General features: G+C 36.6%; 1 long non-coding RNA gene across 1 annotated transcript; it reads right to left on the bottom strand.

Annotated features, from left to right (window-relative positions):
- Positions 1 to 614: 614 nt before the first annotated feature.
- On the bottom strand, positions 615 to 9,437 carry LOC129266180 (uncharacterized). The gene is made up of 3 exons (XR_008585053.2): positions 9,300 to 9,437; positions 3,750 to 3,959; positions 615 to 1,973 (listed from the first exon to the last, which is right to left on the bottom strand). It is a non-coding gene; the product is annotated as an uncharacterized LOC129266180 (long non-coding RNA).
- Between the last annotated feature and the right edge of the window lie 793 nt (positions 9,438 to 10,230).

Genomic DNA, 10,230 nt, shown 5'->3' with positions numbered 1-10,230 from the left:
AAATGTGAAAATAAAAATGGATAAAGACAAATAATCCTCTGCGCATGTCTAACCAGCCAATACAGTTCATTCAGAATTTAACTCTTACAACACCTAAATTCTACCATATTATCAGTTTACCATGATTATAGAAAACGCATATTTCCTATGCCATTTTTAAAAAAGTCCCTATCGCTCGGGAGTGAACGTGTCGCGCACCAGCACAAATTCGAAAAATATTTTGATTGACCTGCTTTCTGGTTTTTTTTATCGGATGCTTTGCTCCCTCACACATACCACAATTTTTGTCCCTCTTTCCTTTTACTTCTGCTTGGTCACTTTGCTCCCTCTCACATATTCTCGAAATATTTTGGCCCCTGCATTTGTTCTTCTCGTCACTTTGCTCTCTCACATATATCCCCAGAATAATTTTTCTGCTCGGTCGCTTCGCTCCCTTGAACATATCCTAAAAATGTTTTGCTCCCCCTGCATTTTTTCTGCAGACAGCCAATCCATTTCTCATCCAACCTCTCTCTCTCTCCAATACCTTAAAATGAGGGGGGGGGTACTTTTGATATGAGAGTGTCTGAACAGTTGAAAATAAGTAAAATATAATTTGGCTTTTTTTTTTGTTTAGTTAATATTTTCTGAATGAGTGTATCTTACAAAAGGATTATACCCATTTCATTACATACAACATACACATATTTTGAGAAATACCAACAGAAAAAACATGTACTATTCATTACTGTCCAAATCCTCAAAAAAAAATTATGGTAATGTTCGCTTTCTCAGGCATTCATCAAAGGCTCCCCCACACCTGTCTCTCTTTCTCTATCACCCTCAATCTCAATTCATCTTTTTGTCTCTATCCAACAGCTCATTAGTAAAGGTCAAGTTTACCCAAGAAAATTGTTGGTTCAGTTAAATTTAGAAAAATCAAACTAGCATAACGCTGAAAATTTCATCAAAATGGGATGTAAACTAAGAAAGTTATGGCATTTTAAATTTTCACTTATTTTTCACAAAACAAAAATATTTACAACTCAGTGACATGCAAATGAGACAGTCGATAATGTCCCTCACTCACTGTTTATTTTGTTTTTTATTGTTTGAATTATACAATATTTCATTTTTTACAGATTTTACCATAAGGACAAACTTTACTGAACCAAAAAAGTATTGAATAATGCTAATTCCACATGATCAGGGAGGAATAAAATTTTGTTTAACATGACAAGGAGAAAATTAGAATATACCTTATTCTATATATCAAATGAAATAGTGAGTGGATGACGTCATCAGTCTCCTCATTTGCATACTGACTGTGTACAGAATGTGCATATAACTCTTTTGTAAAATTTAGCAAAATTTTTAAATGTCATAACTTTCTTATTTTACATCCGATTTTTTATCAAATTTTCAGTGTTATGCTTGTTGGATTTTTCTCTTTTTATTCATATCAACAATTTTTGGGGTGGACTTGTCCTTTATCTGTCCCCCTTGCTCTATCCTGTTCTATTCTTCTGTCATCTTGCCGTCATTCCTACTTTTCACAAACTTTTTTCTCTTCTGACATTCTAAGTCAGAATGAATATACTGTAAGACATCATTTTTGCAACACGTTCAAATTTAATGAATTCACTTTTGTTACATGCCCACTGATAAACTATTTCATTGAGCTATTTTAAATAATCAGAATGCACATTGGGGTAATTATTTGTTGTAAAGTTTTGCAAGTTATGTTTGTCCAAACTTAAGAGCAAGTAATGTACACGGCGGGACTTCTCGTGTGTGGTTTTCAGCCTCTTCTCCAAGTTCTTAATACAGTCCATTATTGCTGTTATCTTCCACTTTACCTCTCTTGGACTTTCTGATATTGAGTAGGAGTGGTCCTCGAGAAATGAAGGTGCTGAAGACTTTGCAGTATCTGGGAGGTTGTTTGCTGAATCAAAACGTCTTTCTTTCGGGGAATTCCTTGGCTTGGGTGAATTCTGTACGAGATGAATGAATTAAAAAAAAGAAACATATAAGAAATATTGAACAAAAACAGATAGAAGAATGAAAAGATAGCTTTAAATTTTTCAATTAAATATTCGATAATACATGAAGAATAATATTTATTTAGGAATCAAACCTTTTCCAGTGACTTGCAACAAAATAAATGTTTTTTTTTTTTAATATTCATGATGATATATTAACCCTATCTAGCCCCGGGGGGGGGGGGGGCTTAATAAGCCCCCCCCCCCCATCCACATTTTTCACGATAAGTCCACAATGAGAAACGAGGTACCACAATTTTCTTTTTCGTTCAATTCTCGCAGAGCTTTTAGACAAAATTCGAGACGCCCAGATACGCAGTTACGCAACATTTTATGAGTTCATGTTGGACCGAAAATTGCTCAAAAATATTATTTTGTATACATATTTAATCCAATGGAAATACTATTTTCAGTCATAATTGACAAATGCATCATTATTCTTGCACTAATTGGTTGGAAATAATCAAATCTTGCTTTTTATAATTGGAATAGTGCCACGAAGTGATCCCAATGAAAAAAAACTATAAAATACATAAGGCCCCAAAACAAAGAAATACGTATGGAATTATAGAACCAATAAAATACATAAAAGTAGAAATTTGATTTACCATTTCTTCAGGAGCACATTTGTTTAGAAATCATAGAATTTGGGGAATTATTAAGGGATTTATCTTTAACCCTAAATAGACTGGGCTATTTCGACGCCTAAGAAGACGGGGGGGGGCTGATTCAGCCCCCCTTATGATCTTGGCCGTTGATCTCGCAATCGCGACGAAAATTGGCACGCGCGTTACCCATGGCATTATCTACAATACCATAATATCAAAATCTGCGAAAAATCTCATTGCTCATTATGTTAATTAATGCGTAAAATCATAAGTTTGCTCTAATTAACAAAATAATGCCCCTAAAATGCTCATTTTTGTTTCACTTACTCTTTATAGGCATCTGATTAAATTAATTTTTTAAAAAGTTGTCAACATCACATTCATTTTTTATGTATTTTATTGTTTTCTAAATTTCTTATGTATTTCTGTGTTTTTCGACTTTTTGTTTTTTATTGTTTTTTCAATGGAAATTGTCGGAGACGTTTTTTTTTACCATAAACAAGATAAAATTAATTGATTTTGAGCAGTAAAAGGAAAAATATGATACATTTTATAAATTTTGGCTAAAAACACTACTTGCATTGGATTTGTACACAAATACACGTTTTTGAGCAATTTTGGTTCTGCATGCAGTTACGAAATGTTGCGTAATTTCGGAACCCTGTACCTGGGGGTCACAATTTTGGTCTCAAAAGTTGCGCAAGACTTGAAAGTAAAAAGTCAACGAGTGACGCGGTCAAAAAAAAATGTCGAGCTCCATGCTTGCAGATTACATTGATGGTGACGTGTGCATCGGTTTTCGTTGCGATCGACAGTGCATGGAGATCTGAAGAGGGGGACCAAAAAGGCCCCCCCCCCCCGGGCTATGCAATCTCAAAGTAGCCCAGGATTATTATGTAGGGTAAACCAAATTTTTAATATATTTGTTCATTTAGTAAGAGTTTACTGTAAATACACAGTATAGGCCCAGGTCCATGGTTACCCTCCCAAATAGGATAATTTTCATCTCTATTTGGCTACTGAAAATGGAATATTTAAAGCAATGTTCTATCAAACCAAAGGTAGATAATACAGAGAAAATATTTCTTTAGAACACATGTATGATATAGATCTACTGTACCTTCTGAAGACGAGGCAGGAAATCAAACATGGTTGGGACAGCATCCTGTCTAAGACGAGTCACTTGCCCAGTCCTGTCAAAGCAACCATCTTCAAAATGGTCAGAACGGAGTACAGAGCTCTTGGAGGAATTCAATGAAGCTCGCTTCATATTGACCATCCATACTGTGTTACAGACAGTACAGGTTCAGTCCAACGGCTGAATGGGAATCTGCAGCAAATGTAAACACATGTCATAAAATCAATTACACATAATTAAGAAAATTTGACTTGTCCAAAGGACACAGATGCCCCCGCTTAAAGGGGAATCCAACCCAAATAAAAAATTGTTTTTATAAGGAAAAGAAAAATCAGACAAGTTGATAGGTGAAAGTTTGAACAATATTGGACAAACAACAAGAAAGTTATGAATTTTTAAAAGTTGTAAATATTGGTAATCACTGTACCCATGGAGACTTCAAATTGGCTGCATATGGGATGTCATAGTGATGTAAGGCAAGGACTACTCTTCCATGTACTCCAATTCATATTATGGCGAAAATGTGATTTTTTTTTCCCAAAAGTTTTATTTCAAATTAATATTTTTCTTTCATGAGGACATAAAACAATATACTACCTGGGTTATATTTAGATTACTGCCCCAGGGGAATGGGTACTTAGGAGAAAACCACTAATCCCTGATAATAAAGTACATGGCCTATGGGAAAGTTGTCCTTGCCCCTTGTCATAATTTACTTATCCAGTTGCCAATTTGAAATCTACATAGTATTAGTGATCTCAATTTTAAAGCAGCTATAACTTTCTTATTGCTTGTCTGATTTCTTTCAAACTTTCACCATTCTGTTTAATTTATTTTTCTCCTTCCCAACACAACATTTAATGGCCAAGGCTGGATTCCCCTTTAACGCGATCAGAAATCCATTCAATATGATTGAACTTAATATCATGCAGAAACCAATATGCATATATATAATTAATTAACAAATTTAGACCTTTGAACCGACTTGCATATATAATGAGATGTGACCTTTGACCTGCGTACACCGAATTCGAACTTAGCCTGTATTTTGTGGTCATCTACCTACACACCAAAATTTTTTAAAATCCATTAAATATTTTTCGAGTTATTGCGCAGAAACCAAGTGGGGGGACGGACAGGGGCAACGCTTACTGCCCCTTCCGGGCTTCGTCTGCTGGGGCATAAAAACTCTAGGCCTACTCAGCAGGGGCCCATTTCTCATTACCTGGACAAGTTAGTCATATATCTTTATCTATTAAACACAGAGTTAGTTCCAATCTTACCCAAAAGGATTAACTAGAATCCATTGATATCGTCATATTGATACTATTGGTGGAACAAAAATAGCATAATTTTCAAAAAGTAAAATTATGATAAAACTTACAATTATTGTGATGAATTTGGAAATACATCCTATCAAAATAATAGCAGAGGCGAAATATGCATAAAACATACTCAAACATGCAGACATGGGCATTAAATTGCTGATGAAATGAAATTATCAGTAATTCATTTCATGACAAAAAAAAATCACATGTATGTGGACATTGAGATGGGTATCCCCAGATATAAAATTTGAATAGTTTAAGTAAACCATACAGGCTTTCTTCCTAAAATGATGATAATTATACAGGTTTTTAGGATTCCAAACACCATCAAAATATTATCATCATGAATAAACTCTTTAGATACCGAAACACACGATTTTATAAATTCTATGCGTATATTAGAGAGAGAAGGGTCTGAAAGCGACGAGTACGAGTCCAATTATGGATGGCCTGAAGTGGTAGAATCTTTGTCAATTCAATTATTTTACTACTTTAAAATGAATGGTTTTGTGATGTTTTACCAACACTTGTTATAATTCTGTGCATTACAATTACTATTGAATGATTTATCCCACTTGTGTACAATATAATTCATTTTCTATGAATTATTATGTAATATTATAATTTTCGAATTTCGAGGCTCATTTGCATGTATTATGGTGTCATCTATCTAAACACCCAATTTTTAAAAAATCTGTTGAAATTTTATAAGTTATTATGAGGATACCAACTCGCATATTTAATGACCCTGTGTAGTGGTCCACCTGCATTCCCCCAACCAGTTATCGGGAGGAGAGACCTGCGGGTCACAGTTCTGTGTGCGCGCCCTTGTAGGCGACCCAGATTGGCTGGCTCCTCCAATATGCCTTTGAATGTCTTTGACAGATATATGGTGCTATAAAAATGCAGTGGCGTAACAGGCGGGGGGGCAGGGGGGGCAAGTTACCCCCCCCCCCCTGGCGGATTTCACCGGGAAAATTAAAAAACAACGGGAAAAAGAAAAAAAGGAGGGAGAAAGAAAGGGAAAGGGGAAGGAAAGGGGAAAGAAAAGGAGGAAAGGGAAATGGAAAGAGAAAAGGAAAAAGACAACGAAGAAAAAACTGTTTTTAGTAAAAAAGGGAGGAAAGCGGGAAAATGTACGATAGAATTAAAATTTGAAAAAGAACAAATCATTGAGAAAAGGGCCTTTGTAATGCAATAGCACGGTGGGAAATAAATTAAAAGATGACAAAATGGCAAACAATAGCGGGAAACGAAGGTAGAATGTAATTAGTCAAGAGCTAAATTAGAAAACAAAGAAAAGGAACAAGAAAAAAAATAACACGACCGGGCTGCTGATGATTGAAATTAAAGAGCGGGAAGAAAGATGGACTGCATACAACATTGTGCTATAAGTTTTCTAAATTTTATGCAAATAAGCTACCGGGGCTTTGCCCCAGACCCCACAAAGTAGGGGCTCTTCATTTATAATCTTCAAATGGCTCTATAACGCCCCCGTTCAATCACGTTCAATCACTGCCATACAGGCGGGGGGGGGGTCGTGGTTCCACACCCAAGAGGATATAAAAGAAATTTTATAGGAGACAACGTACATGACGTATAATGAAATGAATAAAAACAAGGAAATGTGTTATTTGCTGATAATAATGGAAAAATCTATCACATAATTAGATTTTAATTTCAATAGGCAATTTTTTCCAGCTCGCTTTGCACACTGGCGACTTTTTACAAATTTTTCCCACATTTCTATGTTTTGCCCCCTCAAAATATTTGGTTCATTACGCAACTGGGTTGAATAAATGTGTTGTGTAAAAGCTATATTATGCCCGCGATTTGATTAAAATTGGGGAAATCTGCAAGGTTTAAATGGCTTTGATATCAAGAAGTTCCTGGGGCTCTGCCCTGGACCCCAAACACACAGCACTGCGTATGGAAGGGTTGGGCCATGGCCCCAAAAAGTTCTACAGCCAAGAACAAAAAAAAGGAGGAATTACCTCCTTTTTTGTTGGAAAAGTATTGTAGGATATGATTTTAATTACTGAATATGTTAAAAAATAGCTCAAAGTTAGATTCTCATGAAAAGTTGATTTTTTTTCTCGCTTGCTTCGCTCGCTCAGGACTTATATATATATAAAGCAGCCTTTTGGCACATGTTCTATACTGCGCTCCTCGTTGTTTTTTTGTTTTGTTTTTTACTCTTCACGCTACTGCCGCAAAGAATCCTCTTCACAGTGGCGTACAGACCACCGTGACAAAAAAGGAATCTAAAGAGAGAATAATTAAATAAATTTATTATCTGGATATCATGTCAAAATCTATCACAAAATTGGATTTTTGTATTAAAAAGGTATTAAAAAAATTGCTCGCTCGCTTCGCTCGCTCGCAACTTTTTTTAAAGGTAAGTTCTGGCCTTCTCAAAATACACCAATACACCATTACGCCTATATTCATACCATGATATGACCGGGAAATTTTTGGCTCTTGCCCCCCCCCCCCCCCTGGCCACCGAACCCTGTTACGCCGCTGTAAAAATGCTGTGCATCATCATCATCTACCTACACACCCAAATTTTTTAAAAATCTGTTGAATATTTCATAAGATATCTTTAAGGAGCTGTGATCTTTGACCTGCATACTCCGAATTCTAACTTAGCCTGTATTGGTATCATCTACCTACACACTCAAATTTGTTTAAATATGTAGAATATTTTATAAGTAATCATGCGGAAACTAAATTGCATATTTAATGAGCCGTGACCTTTGACCTGCCGACTCCGAACTTAGCCTGTATATGGTGTCATCTACCTACACACCCTAATTTTTATAAATCTGTTGAATATTTCATAAGTCATCATGCGGAAACCAACTCGGATATTTCATGAGCTGTGACCTTGGACCTGCAGACTCCGAATTCAAAGTTAGCCTGTACTATGGTGTCATGTACCTACACACCATTTTTTTTTAAAATCAATATATATAAATCGAAATATATTTCGATTTATTGCGCGGAAACCAATTGGGGGGGCGGGCGAATCAACGGACAGGGGCAACGCTTAATGCCCCCTCCGGACTTTGTCTGCGGGGGCATAATTACCGAGGAGCTGCATTTGAAGCGAGCCTGTAACAAGGCTGTGAAATTTATTAGCGCCACCATCAGGCTTCCTTTTATTTGCGTAAAAAGAAGAGACACGCAAAGTCACTTTCTAGTCCAAACTCCAAAGTAATCAAATTTGCTTTTTTTTTAATATGATTTTGATTTAGGCCTAATTAAAAATATACTATTGACTTTTTGTATTATGGCTACTCACCGCAAAGCGCCCCGGTGAGTAGCGAGGAGTTTCGGCAAATATTAATTCTGTATTGTAATGAAGCGATGTTTGCCAAGGCCAACTTCACAGAAATCCAGGGCCAAATGCAGTTCGGTGTACGAGGTTAGTACTATAGATCTATACACGTACTGTACCAACTATATGTAGCCACTAACCTCGAACTAGTAATGAGTGGGGCCAGGGCTACCACAACTATACTAGTACAGCAGGCGATGGTTCGTGTAAGCTCCACTACACTTCACTACTGCTAACCTCTGCTTCACCTATAGGCTATAGTGGAGTGTTTAATGGCTGGCTATACGAACCATTGCCTGAGTTTTTTAGGCCTAGTCACTCAAGGGTTCATTACATGCCGCCGCGCACAGAAAAATCAAGCAATAGAAGTTGTGTGTTGTGGACACCAGAAGTGGGATCACAGCACGCGTGACCCACTAGTTAGAAATCCATTGCCAAACGTGGTTAATGGTGCGAGGTTAGTATACTAATACTAACCTCGCAATACGCGTGAGTCACTGAGTGGAGTAGCCTAACGTTAGAGTTTCATACGGCATGTACGGCCAGGCATCAATAACTTTTGTTGTCATCCAATTTCAATGAAATTTTCAGCATTTTGCTCGGAATGAATTTTACATTATTTATTAAGATCAAGGCCTAAATATCTTCAACCTGTATAATTCATAACCATTTTACTTTTTAGGTGTGCAGAAAAGACCAACCCCCCCCCCCCCCATGGTCTGCTGACTACAGTACATAAACTTAAATACACGGGACTAGTATTGTTACACAGCTTTTTGCAAATGCAAGTTTGGTAACGACTAACGAATTCCCATTTTTTTTTCAACGAAATTTTGAAGTCGAAAACATAGCTGAACTTACGAATGCAATGTCCGTCCACATCCTACCGATTAGAGCAGTTGTATGCAGCTCATGTAGGCATGAATAACGTGAAATCTAAGCTAATAAGTTCACCAACATGCCAATCTGAGCTGTGAAAAAGTGTGATCGTCCCGGAGCGAAAACAGCTTGAGCAAGGTGCAGCCAATCAGCGACCTTCTTATGTCCCCTTCGAGACAGAGGAGACGAAATGATTTTATGTCAAAAAGACTCAAAACACAAAATCATTTCGTCGACGAAATTTTTTTGTCTTTTGACACAAAATCATTTCGTCGACGAAATTTTTTTGTGTTTTGACACAAAATCATTTCGTCGACGAAATTTTTTTGTGTTTTGACACAAAATCATTTCGTCAACGAAATTTTTTTGTGGTTTTGACACAAAATGATTTCGTCGACGGAATAGATTTTCGCATCGCAACGAAATAAATTTTGTGGACGCAATTACATTTAGTCTCGACGAAAATTGATTTTGTGTGACAAAAAATAATTTCGTATACGAAATAAAACTGCGTCATGACGAAATGATTTTCATATGAACAAAAACACATTTTGTGTACGGAATGGCGTGAATTGGACGGAATTTACCATCGGACATTTGGTGCGCCATTTCGTTTGATAAAAATTCATTTCGTATGGCACGCCAAATAAACTTTGTGGACGCAATTACATTTCGTCTAGACGAAATTGATTTCGTGCATTTCGTCGAGACGAAATTGATTTTGTGTGACAAAAAATAAATTTTGTGTACGAAATAAAAAAGCGTCATGACGAAATGATTTTCGTCTGAATAAAAACACATTTTGTGTACGGAATGCCGTGATTTGGACGGAATTCACTGGCGGACACTTGGCGCCCCATACACGAGATCGGTCAAATTCGTGCTGTACGAACTTTTATCGCATTAGTAGTCC

This window comes from Lytechinus pictus, chromosome 17 (assembly GCF_037042905.1).
Source record: "Lytechinus pictus isolate F3 Inbred chromosome 17, Lp3.0, whole genome shotgun sequence".
In the NCBI taxonomy this organism is placed as follows: domain Eukaryota; kingdom Metazoa; phylum Echinodermata; class Echinoidea; order Temnopleuroida; family Toxopneustidae; genus Lytechinus; species Lytechinus pictus.
Note: the sequence above shows the minus strand (reverse complement) of the source record. Positions and strands in the feature narration are given on the sequence as shown.